Source organism: Phasianus colchicus, chromosome 10, assembly GCF_987193195.1.
Source record: "Phasianus colchicus chromosome 10, bPhaCol1.hap1.1, whole genome shotgun sequence".
Lineage (NCBI taxonomy): Eukaryota > Metazoa > Chordata > Aves > Galliformes > Phasianidae > Phasianus > Phasianus colchicus.
Window position 1 is genome coordinate 19986830 of NC_143445.1, and position 13385 is coordinate 20000214.

The following is a 13385-nucleotide window of genomic DNA, read 5'->3' on the forward strand; positions in this document are numbered from 1 at the left end:
GCCCCCTTGCCCCCTTGCCCCCTTGCCCCCTTGCCCCCTTGCCCCCTTGCCCCCTTGCCCCCTTGCCCCCTTGCCCCCTTGCCCCCTTGCCCCCTTGCCCCCTTGCCCCCTTGCCCCCTTGCCCCCTTGCCCCCTTGCCCCCTTGCCCCCTTGCCCCCTTGCCCCCTTGCCCCCTTGCCCCCTTGCCCCCTTGCCCCCTTGCCCCCTTGCCCCCTTGCCCCCTTGCCCCCTTGCCCCCTTGCCCCCTTGCCCCCTTGCCCCCTTGCCCCCTTGCCCCCTTGCCCCCTTGCCCCCTTGCCCCCTTGCCCCCTTGCCCCCTTGCCCCCTTGCCCCCTTGCCCCCTTGCCCCCTTGCCCCCTTGCCCCCTTGCCCCCTTGCCCCCTTGCCCCCTTGCCCCCTTGCCCCCTTGCCCCCTTGCCCCCTTGCCCCCTTGCCCCCTTGCCCCCTTGCCCCCTTGCCCCCTTGCCCCCTTGCCCCCTTGCCCCCTTGCCCCCTTGCCCCCTTGCCCCCTTGCCCCCTTGCCCCCTTGCCCCCTTGCCCCCTTGCCCCCTTGCCCCCTTGCCCCCTTGCCCCCTTGCCCCCTTGCCCCCTTGCCCCCTTGCCCCCTTGCCCCCTTGCCCCCTTGCCCCCTTGCCCCCTTGCCCCCTTGCCCCCTTGCCCCCTTGCCCCCTTGCCCCCTTGCCCCCTTGCCCCCTTGCCCCCTTGCCCCCTTGCCCCCTTGCCCCCTTGCCCCCTTGCCCCCTTGCCCCCTTGCCCCCTTGCCCCCTTGCCCCCTTGCCCCCTTGCCCCCTTGCCCCCTTGCCCCCTTGCCCCCTTGCCCCCTTGCCCCCTTGCCCCCTTGCCCCCTTGCCCCCTTGCCCCCTTGCCCCCTTGCCCCCTTGCCCCCTTGCCCCCTTGCCCCCTTGCCCCCTTGCCCCCTTGCCCCCTTGCCCCCTTGCCCCCTTGCCCCCTTGCCCCCTTGCCCCCTTGCCCCCTTGCCCCCTTGCCCCCTTGCCCCCTTGCCCCCTTGCCCCCCAAAAAAATAAAAAAATTAAAAAAAAATAAAAAAAACTTTTCTTCGTAGGAGACTTATTTTGTAGTTTTCATAACATCTCTTTTATTTCCTTCTTACCTGCAATCTCCTCTTTGTGATTCTCTATGGTCATTGCTGCTTGTCTTCATATATTCTGTTGTGATTTTATTGCATAAACGGTCATAGCTGCAAAAGGAAGTATAGCAGTCATACTTACTTCTCTGCCCGTCACTGATTTCTTGTTCTGCATTTCATCTTCCTGTTTTGAAATAACTAAATTATATCCATTCCTACCTTTTTTTAATGCAACTGATGCATGTGTATTTTGTACTCACTTGTATTTTCACCTCCTTCTTTAGGCACAGTTAATTCTCAGCACCCCTCTGTCCTTTATCACTGGGAAACTCAGTTTCAAGTATTGTCGGTGTCAGTTCCACTTTCAACATAGCAGTGAAGCATTTCTTTTCTGGCTACATGCGTTATTTTCCTTGTTATTATTCACCTCACTAGAATATCTCACCGCCCCATTCTCACATCTTTTATAGCTTTTTTTTTCTCAACCTTACATCATCATTAGTTCATTATTTTCTTTTTATTTCCTAGCTAGCATTTACTTCTCTCATATTTCATGCTTCAGGGTTGTGTTGTACCTTGGTAAATAAATACTCTCGTAATTAACGCGTATCATCTAGGTCCAGGCATTCCTTGAGGAACTGTAAGATGCTCTCGGGTTAAAGATATTCCTTTGTTTTCAAGTTGCATCTGATTGTCATTTTGTTTATTCCATTTGAGCAATTGCTTTTCTTTCCTTTATTCTGATCCAGGGCCGTAGCAAATTCACTCGATCTTATTACCTGGACACCTCTTCTCTAAGTACCTTGTCAGTATCTTCACTGGAAACTCAATATGTTCTTTTTTTTACTCCTAGGACTGTCCACAACAAACCGCTTTGCACTTTAATACACTCAAATACTAGCTGTATATCCTTTTGAATACTGTGTCAACTGAATTCTTTTTTCTCATGTGGCCAATCACTCCTCCTAATTATTAAGACAATTCATCCCTTTTCGTAGGCCAACTCATTCAATCTCACTATTATGCTAAGGTAGTAGCACTGGCCATCTGCTGTTTGCTCTTAGTTCTTGAATTCTTGCTCTCACACAAACACAATAAACCATCCAACGCTATCCCCACCTGATAAGCCAAACTTCCCTAAGCCACATACCTGGCCCTCACGCTAATCCTTCCCTTTCTCCTTTCTGCGCACGTCCTTTACTCGATTGATGAACCGAGCCTCGCAGTGAAAGCATCCTAGGTGTCAATCCTATGAGCAGATAGATTTGATAACTGTTTTTGTTTATCGTTTATGGGCTGGTTGCGCCCTGTTCTATGGTAATAAGCAAGGGGGACCTACATCCCAGCCAAAGGGATACAGATAGCCCTTAAATAAAAGCAGTGGTCATCTGAGGATGAGAAAACACACCGGAATGCAAGTTAACGCTATTTAATATATTATAATACAATACAATTGAAGCTAATGAATCAAGCTGGAAGGTTGAAGAAGGCATGTTTCTCGTACTTATTTTCAGAGGGAAAGATGAATCTGTTTAGAGATCAAGAGAACGCCACACAGTCCGCTCAGGGATGTAGCATGTATTTCTGTTTTGAGAGCCAGCTATCTTGAAATATCAGCAGTCCACAGAACTGGAATATTTGTTCTTTAACCCCGATGCACTGCGTGATATTATAATGTGAAATACAGTTCAAAAAAGAAATCCTGAAGCCTTGACACTTATAATTTGATTCCTAATAATACCCAGAACAGACCTGCCCGGAAGACACTTTGGGTTACCGAAATTTGACCGCCGCTTCCTAGTCCCTGTTGAACATCTCTTTGAACGATTGTCGCTGTTGGATATGTTCTCCTTTTCTGAGAACTGAACAACCCTGGTGCTTTAGTAAAATGACAGTCCCAGTTTAACTGAAGGAAATGCGTTCTTACCACCCAGCTACAGTTTTACTCCTGATTTCTAGTTTGTGGGATTAATTGCACCTACGTGCTTATCCAGTCGCTTGAACTTGCAAACTCCTTGCAAACGCGTTAGAACTTGATCCTCACTGCCGTCCCCTTTATGAGTTATGAGCTACTAATAGACACGTAGCGAGACCAAGAACCTCTCCCTCCTGAAGAAGGTGGCAAAAAAATTCAGAAGCTGAAGAAGAGGCAAAAAACTGTCTGAAGTGAACCTTGAAAACTTAACTCCCAACTACCGTAAAGAGTCCAACATAGAAACCAAAATTAGTAATAAAACCGTTCAGACTCATCAAGAAGTTAATAATGTTACAGGTAACACAACTGGATCAACATTTGAGACAATTACATCTGTAAAGGATGGATAAATAAATGAAATCATGAGTGTATTATTGATCAAGACTGTGAAATGAGAAAATATTGCCAGTTCTCCACCTTTGAATATTAGTGCCAGCCCTGTAAAACCCAGCAATGCCTGGTTTACCACTTTGCTTCTTACTGATCTCAGCGTGTCACTACCTATCCAACTGTAGTTCTTTTCATTCTCTTCGGCAGAACTTCTCAGCGAATAAAACCCCACAGCTACCCCCGTGAACCTGATTGAGCGCTTCGAGTCCTAAAGCGTGCTTCAAGTCCTAAAGTTCAACTCCAAGCCAACTTTCAAGCCCGTTCCTAAAAGCTTTTGAGCCCTTTCACTAAAAACTTGCAGCCTACTCCTTACCTATTTAGTCCAGGGTTCAACCGTGCCCCCGCAATTAACGCAGTAGATGAAATAAGCTACGCACCCCCGTTATGCAACTCACCCCATGCTGTGTCGCAGCAGGATTGATCGTGCTACATCATGATCATCCTACATCATGCTAATTAGGACCTAATTCTTATAAACACAAAGATACATTACTGTTGTCCTCACAGCCCTTGACCTATCCTACCCTTTAAATTCTCCTGACGTGACACGCACCGTGAATGGCCCCCTTCCCCAAAATAGCCTCATAAGATGCTTCTCCTCATAGATTACTTTTAATTCCCTAGTCGACTGATCCAGCTCCTCAAGTATTCTAAACAAAGGACGTGAAATGGCCTCCCGCTTAACTGATAAATCGTGACAAGGAAACTCAACTAGCTCAACCTTCTCAGGATTGCTTTTTCCCTAAGAATCTTAATTATCTTATCAACACATAAGAGAAACATTGGCATTCAGCCTTATGAGCAACTTCACTTACGTAGTATTTCTTCGTAGAGCAAGACTGTCAGACTCAGTCCAGAAGGTTCCCTCGACGCACTGAAGAGGGCTTTTCGATGCAGGTGACAGACGAGCGGACGAGGCAAAGCGTTCTGCTGGACTCTCTTCTCACTAACAAGGATGGGTTGATTGGTTAACTTGGAGGGCGGGGGCGGCCTGAGATGCAGTAACCTTATGAAAGAAGCAAGGTAATAAGTGAAGTAGCAACCCTGGACTTCTGGTACATACCTGGAGGTATCCTTTGCCGAAGAGTGTTGGAAGATAAGTAGTCCAAGACAGCTGGTCAGAGCTTAAGCATCACCTTTTTTCAAGCGGAAGATCCACGCAGCCTTAAGAGATAAAGAAAAACAGGCAGGAGACTTTCACGGATGAACAAGGAGCTCATAGATACACCACAAGCAAAGATGACATTCCCTCCCCCACCCCAGGTACCTAAACGATCAAAGGAAAACAATGCAAGTTCACTGCTTAAAGAGGGTGCCCCGGTAACAGAGGATGCTGAACATCTACTGTGCTTCAGTCTTTACAGCTAAGACTGCCTCTCAGAAAACCTGGACTCCAGAGGTGAGAAAAAATCCAAGGAAATGAGGAATTCCTCCTATCCAATGAAGATCTGATCCGCAAACACCTACTAAATGAAGAAAAACCATGCGTACATCCGTGGGCCCCATTGGGATGCACCCGGAATGCGGAGGGAAGCTAGAAGCAGCGATTGCCGAACCACTCGTATTTGAAAGCTCTGGAGAATCGAAGAGGTACCTGAAGACTGATGGATAGGTAATTCGCTCCAGTCATCAGGAAACGCGAGGAGGACGCAGGCAGCTACCGTCCAGTCAGACTCACCTTCGTCCCCGGAAAAGCGATGGAGCAAAAACTTCTGATTCTTATCCCCACACAACAGAAGTTTATCCAAACTCGGGAAGAGTAGATTTTTTAGGTTAGATATAAGGAAGAAAACATTTTACAGTGCAGGTGCTAAGGCACTTAAAGAGATTACCTGATGTTTTGTGATTGATGCCACATCCCAGGAGACTTTCGGGGCGAGGCTGATCGGGCTCTGGGCAACCTCATCTGCTGTGGTGTCCCTGTTCCCTGCAGGGGAGTCGGACTAGCTGGCCCTCGGAGATCCTTTCCAACTCTAAAGATTCTGTAATCCAGACTAGCGAGCAGTGGAACTACTTTGACTTTAGCAAGACGTTAGGTTTTGTCTCACGACAGCCTCGTAGCGAGACTAAGTAATTGCAAGATGAATGAGTAGACAAGGAGGTTAATTCACCTCACTGAATTGAGAACTGGCTGACCGGCAAAGCTTACAGAGTCATGAACGGCAGGGTCTAATTAGAGGCCTGTAACTCCAAGTGTTTTCCACAGTCAGTACTGAGCCCGGTTCAAGATCTTGATCGGTGACTTGGAGGAAGGGCTAGAACATACCTGCGGCAAATACGATGACAATAAGAGCTGGGAGGAGTGGATGACATCAGAAGGCCGTACTGCCGCTCCGTGAGGCTTGGACAGACTGAAAGTGGGATGGAGAAGAACCTGATGAGCTTTGCCAATATTAAGTCCCTGCACTTAGAGAGAAATAACTGCACAAATCAGTACGGTGAGGGACTGACCTGCCAAAGAAGAGCTCCACAGCCAAGGAACTGGGTGTCCTGGTAGACGGCAGGCTGGCCACGAGGCAGCAGTATTCTCCAGGCTGAACGGTCCAGGCCACGGAGCACGGAAGACAGAAAGGCAATCTTCTAACTGTTTATGCAGTCCGAAGTATCAAGTCAAGTAGATGGAAGCAGGCTCTTTTCAGTGATGCGCAGCAACTGTAACGCAGGAAATTCCATACAAACATAAGGAAGAGCTTTACTTTGAGGGTGATGGAGCGCTGGAACAAGCTGCCTGCGGAGGTGGAGTCCCCTTCTCTGGAGAGATTCGAGACCTACCCAGACAGTCTTACTCCAGAGAATTTACATTAGCTAGGTCATTTGGCTAGAAAATTGAGTCTCTAGAGGTCCCTCCTTTTAACCCCTGTGATTCCGTGGACATCTTGCAGAGCTCAGAAGTCCCATCCCTTACCGAAGGGACTCCCTAGTCGATCTCTCCATCTCAAACGTGCCTGATGATATTCCGGATCCCTATTAGGGATCTGCCTCAATCCAAATTCTTATACTTCTACTAGCTAGATGTTGTGCCACAGGTAGGTCCCTCACCTTCACCCATGTAGTCCACGCTTGCCAAAACGTACAATACATTTCACTAATTCAGAACTTACCCTCAAACCTTACCTCATTCTTCCTTACCTGAATTTGCCCTGTTGTCAGCTATGGTTTCTGTTACGGCTCCTACCTGTAAAGAAACCTGAAACACAGCAGTCATCTTTGAGCTCTTACAGCAACTGGCTTTGTGGGCTACGCTCTGCTATGAGAGGAGACAACTGAGGAACTGCAATTAAGTGATTTTTTTTTTCCACCCTGTTATATAGGACAAGACCTGATTAAATGACCTTTAGCAGGTCTTTAGCCCTACGCTTATTAACACCATTGCATCTCAGGTGTTAACGTTATCTACTTAAATTCCCTCACAAATGAGACTTAAACAACCCCTAGCAATTTTATCCAATTGCAACAAAATCCCCTTCCACCCTTAGTTCTCCTTAGGAGCAGTTCTAGGATTCAAGCTAGCCTTGTTTTGCACAGCTTTCTAAGAAACCCAGAAAATTTCACCCCAGTAAATTCACGACTTAAACCGCTTCACATCAAGCTTGAACGATAATCGCTCTTCACATACATTACCCTATTCCCAAATCCCAACGAGCTTGGAAGAACTCGACCATTAGATGCTCCTAGTGATCTTGTTCCTTACCCTCTTCTGTTAGAAGTTCAAGCAACAGACAACAGTATTCCACCTCCTTTCTCAACTTTATTCCGATTCCCCTTAGCTTGTTTCCCCGTTCTAACTTGAGTGCGCAGCCAGCTGGTATAACACCCTTTCAAGCAACTGGCCTCTCACACATTCTTTGTGATCTTGCAAGTTCTCTTCCCTGTAATTAGAACCAGAAAAGATAATTACTCATTAGAGCAGTCTAACAGTTTAATAACATCGGTCTTGTTAACTAAAGATTAAGAGTCACGCTCTTCTTTGAATGCTTTCTAGGATGAAAACAACTTCAGTGGTTTCTGAGAACAGTTCCCTGTAGAAGACTTTCTTTTCTTTGAGAGCTACAGATGAACTTCTGTAATACCCCTAGCAAGGTAAACCCTACACCAGCTCCGGTAGGAAAAATCCCTATCGAGCCAATAGAGACAAGCCCATCCCTTAAGAGTAAATGGTAACAATCCTGCTGAGGTCTAACCACACAGCATACATATCCACCCCATTAACAGTAGCTACTTAGTTTTGTCCAAAAGTGAAAAAAACATAAATGCTCAAAACCAAAGCTCTAGAACGGAGCGTAACCCTTACCTTATCACTTGCTAACTTCCCCAGCTAGGGATGAAAAAAGTTACCGACGCGCATCTCCAGGTAGAAGTGTAGGAGTTAAGAGGGACTTCTAGGGGTTTAAAGTCCAATTCACCTTCTAAAGCAGGTCCCATGCAGCAGATCACACAGGAAGCAGGAAGAACATCCGGGCTTCTTTTGAATGTCCCCAGAACAGAAAATTCCATGACCTTTTTGAGCAGCCCGCTCCAATACTCAGTCATTCTAAGAAAGAAAGACTATGAGAAACTTATACACAGCTTCTACTTGTAGCCACTTACCCTGTCAACATACACCACTGAGAAAAGCTTGCCCCCATACAAAAAGACTATAAGTAACACCAGAAAGACACACAAAAAAAGCCCTACTAGATATAATAACCACCCACACCTTATTACATACCTCAACAGCAAATCCATCACGACATACCTCACGCTTATAAAAAGAGAGTTATAAAAAGAGAGACAACAGTTATGCCAAGGCACAACTACTGCCAGCAAGTCACCTGCAAACCTAGGACTCCACACAGCAGCTCCCAGCCCTCGACCTGCCTCTTTATACTGCCTTCAGTCACAGCACTTCCAATGAGGCAATCGGCCACGTCCAATGAGAAATGGGAGAGCTATTGGCTCTATTGGCTGACGGTGATTGCGCTGCAGCTGTAGGTCTTCCCACAGCAAAGTGTTAACAGGTGAGCAGCGAGCGACAGCTGAGCAACTAATTGAACCTTCTGTTCGAGTACCGGCGTGACTCACGCTGCTCAAGGTCGTGCAAATTTTTGACACGCTGTATTGTCAAACCATACGATCACACGTAGTTTGGGCTGTTTTTCTAGTACAAGTTAAGTATTACTAGCTTGATAAAAGCTCTAGAGGATAGTCGAGCATACTGAATTTGGTCTTAGATTTCTTGATTCCTTACTGCAGATGCTAAAGCGAATCTGCTTAATGCTGTGGGAATCCTTATGTTGGTTTGCTCAGATCCCAAGAAACCGGAAGATCAAAACATTGCTTTAATTATAATCTCTTTTTAATTCCTATCATCTTAAAATGACAGCGGTAGTACTATTTTACTTAATGGTATGAAGCGTAATCTCTTTCAACAGTAGCTACTGCTACATACCTTGGAATTTCCCTAAATGACACTGAGGTTATGTTCTGTCTCCCGTATCTGCGTACTCACGTTCTCAGTGGTTGTGTACTGTAAAGAGTTAATGACCCCTTTTTTTCCTAGGAACGCTAACGCTCCATTAAAGTAAAAGGAGATTTTAATGAAATACAACTTGGTTTTACATCTCATCGGAAATATATCTTTGCAACCTACTGAGGATTGCATCTCTCCTATGGAAGATTCGCTTTAAAAAAGTTAAAAACAGACTGTAGCCTTAAGTCCTCTTGTCAGTGAGTAAACAAAGCCCACCCACTTACCCCTCAGACCATAAATAGCACCAAGGAGGCGGAGTTGGTGGCTGGCTGATAAACTTCCCCAGGTAGGAAAGTTGGAAGGAGTGAAAACCTTTTGCAAAGTCAGGCTCTAGTGTTTGGTTTTAATTAAAAAAAAAAAAATGCCAGAATTTATCAAATAAAATGGTATTCAATTCATGCTTTTTAATGTAATTTTCAGGGATGTTCATGTTACTGGGCATCTTGTTGCTGACTTTTTTGGTCTGAGAACAAGTCACAGGATGTGCGGAAGTCATAGTTCAACATTAATAAGCTTTGTGGTTTTACGTATCTTCTCCTTTTTTTCTTTTACAAGCCAATTGTATCTGAATTCAGTGTGGTGTTAATTACAGTTTCTCTCTCATTATTCAAAGCCATTGTGAAACATGGGCCGACGCTCTCAAATGAAATAGTGGAAGGATAATTTAAGAATGTTCACACTTAGAGATGGGACTGAGTGTTGAGCAGGACCGTTAAAAAGATAGCAGGAAGGAAACATAATAAGCAAAATGAGTTGGTGTTATTTCTGAGCTGCAATCTGGTCGCTCTGTTTTGCTTTATCTTTTTCTCTTGTTTGTTTGAGAGAGAGATTCGCAAAGGCTGTTTGAAGAGGAGAATTTCTTGTTAGAGAATGCAAAGGAATCTAAAACGTAATCTGAGGTGTAATCATCTTCCCACTATGTTTGAATAGCTGTTTTGTAGTGGGTTTCCTCAAGGAGGTGTGTGTTTAATACTATTTTCCCATTGCTGTCATTCAGATGTAGGACCAACAAACATTAATCTAATAACTTATGTAATCAAACTTAAATTTGGGGTTTGAGCCACAGAATTTCAATCAGCGTATAGCCCCTTCAGGAAAACCCATGACCGTGTTTCAACTCGGTGTCTACAAAGAAACACCCTAAAATTACCAACGAAATCTATCACGTTGTGGTCACTGACCCAACGTTCTGAAACAGGTTCTTCCATGCTTCTGTCTGAAACCTGCCTCTGGGCGCTGTTAAGAACGATCGCTTTGCTGAACTTGTTTAATTTAACACTTGGCGTACCTGTCCTGTAGTGGCCTAGGGTGGCAAATGAAAAGCCCTTAAAGATGGCGGGGTGTTTTAGTGCTGGAGTGTGGGGCAGCATGACAAGATGGAGTCTCTGTAAAAAATATGTTTTTAATGAAGAGTGAGGGCCTGTCAAAGGTGTATGATTGAATATCTAATATTTTCCTGTTGCGTAAGAAAGAAATCAAGTTCAACTTATAAGGAAGTGCGTGTGATGGTTTACTTCAAAAAAGACAAAAAAAAAAAAAAAAAAAAAAAGAAAACCTCCTCAGGATTTTCCTCTTTCATTGCTTCTATTTGTTTTTCCACAACTGACAGATTTTATGGCAGTTTTTCAATGCAAACACATCGCTCAGGTACAGAAGAGGAGTAGAAATATGGCATGAGTGGAGAATGACTACTAGGACAGATGGTAGAAAACATAAAGCTCCTCTAAAGCTCCTCTATATAGGCAAAGAGTTTGTGTTGTAAATACATAACAAATCAGCACAGGAAACAGTAAGGCCTTTAAAAATAGACAGTGACATTTCTTAGAGAAAGCAAACGTAGCTTGAAAAAAAAAACAAAGCCATTTTGTCTGCCTTTAGAAAGGCAAGCATTAAAAAGTGTAACAGAATCTGGATTTCCAAAGGTAAGCGGTACTATTTGAAACAGAAATGAGATCAGGTTAGGAAAGAGAATCTAAAAAACAAAAAGACCCCAAAATATTAAAATCGTAGAATCACAAAAACACCGAGGTTCGACAAAAACCTCTGAGATCATCCATTCCAATCGTCCACCTATCACCAATATTTCCCTCTAAACCGTGTCCTTCAGTACATCTAAACATTTCAATGCCTGCATCTGCCTAAATGTTGCGGTATTTTGAAGTCCAAAGAAAGACAGAGAGTCTGTATTCAGAAATGTGAGAGAAGCCCAGTTGGAACATTCCAAGGAATATTCTTGTTCCTGACTTTTCTCATATGCTCCTTGGAGGACGACAAATGGAGGAGAGTGCAGAAAGGATTTGTTGTGGTAGTACGGATTTTGTAGGTAGGGCACAAAATACCCGCTTTGATTTACTCATCAGATCGTAGAATCGTATCGCAGAATCACGGAATGGCTTGGGTTGAAAAGGACCAGAATGATCATCAAGTTTCAAGTCCCCGGATCCATGATCTCGAATTAACATAGAGTGATAACAGAATTTTTCTTTCAAAGGCAACATCTCTATTTCCAGTACGACGCTTGAAATTAACCTGCTTTGTCAAATGCAATTCCAGCTAAAAAATAGGACAGTCTGTAACAGGGTGGAAAGAAGTTGCATGATTTAATGTTGTGAGAGGCTGGGATTTCAGTGGGAGTTAAAACTGAAGGATTGAGTAACCTGGAAATATCAGACTGAAACTTCTTTGCGAGTCGTGGGATATCATGAATTTAAGAAGTGATAATGAAAGAATCACACCTAAGTGTTTTTGCTGTAAGGAAGGAGTAGCACCTGTTTTAAAGTTTAATGTTTGGAAACCCTAACATGTCAAAGTGCTTAGTTCAAACTTCAGTGCGTTAGTGAAAGGAGGAAAGTTGCATGTGTACATGACTTGGATTGTTGAAGTCCCGCAAATTATATTTGGTGGGATGCAGTAGACTGTAAAATTGGAAAATGGATATTGTAACTTCATTCAGAGAATGCAAACTTGTACGAGGAAATTCAATGTTTCTGTGGGGTTTGTTTTGAAAAGATAATTAATGGCCTGTACTTATTTTATTGGAAGAGGAAGAACTTCTGCAAAGCATCTTAGAGCAAATCGATGAGAGAGGCTGCAGTTGTCACGCAGCGTTCACGGCGCTGTCAGATGAATAACCCGTTTTAGCTTCTCGGTAAATCGGCAGAAAGTTAACTCCTTAATAGCGTGAATAACAGGCAAACGTGCATACATTTTATATTTAAAAAAAAGAAAATGAGAATGAAATAACTACAGTTCAGGCATCCAGGCAGAATAGATAATTATGCATGGTATTTTAACAAGAGAATGACCTGAAACAAAGGCTGGAGCGGTGTGGGCCAGCTGCAAGCTCGTCTACTGTTAGATAGATCCTCTTAATAACCTTGTCCCGAAGAGTAAGTCTGGGATATAATGACTCCTAATTTAAATATTACCATTGAGGAGGTGGATATTTGTCCTCTGCGGCTTCTTTTCTGAAATTCACTTTATTTGAACTCCTCTCTGACTCGCGTTGGCTTCAGAAAGAGAGGGTGGGGGTCGTGCATCCTCACGCTGGAAGACCAGAGCAATTCCTGCATCATTACTGAAGTGCACAGAAACCTTTGCTAGTCTTCTGTCCGTGGACGTAGGTCAGCCCAGCAAAGCTCTAAAAAAATCAGTGGAATATCTCTGAGTTGAAATGGATGTGATAGAATTACATGACTTACTGTTCAGTAATGAATAAAAGAAAAAAAAAAAAAAGGAGAAAAAACTCCAGGTTGGGTCCTGTCTTGTTACACTGACGCTTCGTTGTGGCACGTGGTAGGAATTTCATTTGTTTAAGATACAGCTGTTGAGTTTGACTGTATTTCATAGAAAAATAGATTAATAGCTCCGGTTTAAAGCAGCTGAAAAAAAATATGTTAGTCTTGTCTACTCCTCATCCCCTTTTCTTGCAGTGTTTCCTCTTGTCAGCTTTGAATATTTTTTTTGTAATATTCATTTAAAGTAATTAGACACGCTATGGCAGTCAGCTGTCACAGCGCTGTCAGCACAATTTCTATGTTTTCAAACTTCCTGCCGATTTCTGAGCTACGTTCCTATTTTTTCTCAGCCTCGACCGCAGCAGTCTCATGGTCGTTATAAAATGGCTGTGCTTCCTAATGGCTTTGTTTGGTGACGCCTGGTGTGTTCAGAGGAGTTGTGGATGCTCACGGAAGAATGACCCAATAAAGGAAAATAATCCATTGAAGCAGGCAGGGGATGTAGGGTTTACTTCTACAAGTGTTTTTCGTTGAATAACAGCGTATTCTGAGTGACGGGTGGGTGGAAAATCTAAGTAAATCATGCAGAGCTGTACATTGTGTGGTGCTCCACTTTGTAGTTGTACATTTTCAGTAGCATTTTCTTAACTGTTAGGATGTACCCAATAGGAATCTATTTGATAATCA

General features: G+C 44.1%; 1 long non-coding RNA gene across 1 annotated transcript; it reads right to left on the reverse strand.

The window, feature by feature from the left end:
* Positions 1-7182: 7182 nt before the first annotated feature.
* LOC116235546 (uncharacterized) lies at positions 7183-8275 on the reverse strand. Its single transcript, XR_004168383.2, has 3 exons — positions 8161-8275; positions 7744-7983; positions 7183-7321 (listed from the first exon to the last, which is right to left on the reverse strand). It is a non-coding gene; the product is annotated as an uncharacterized LOC116235546 (long non-coding RNA).
* Positions 8276-13385: the final 5110 nt, after the last annotated feature.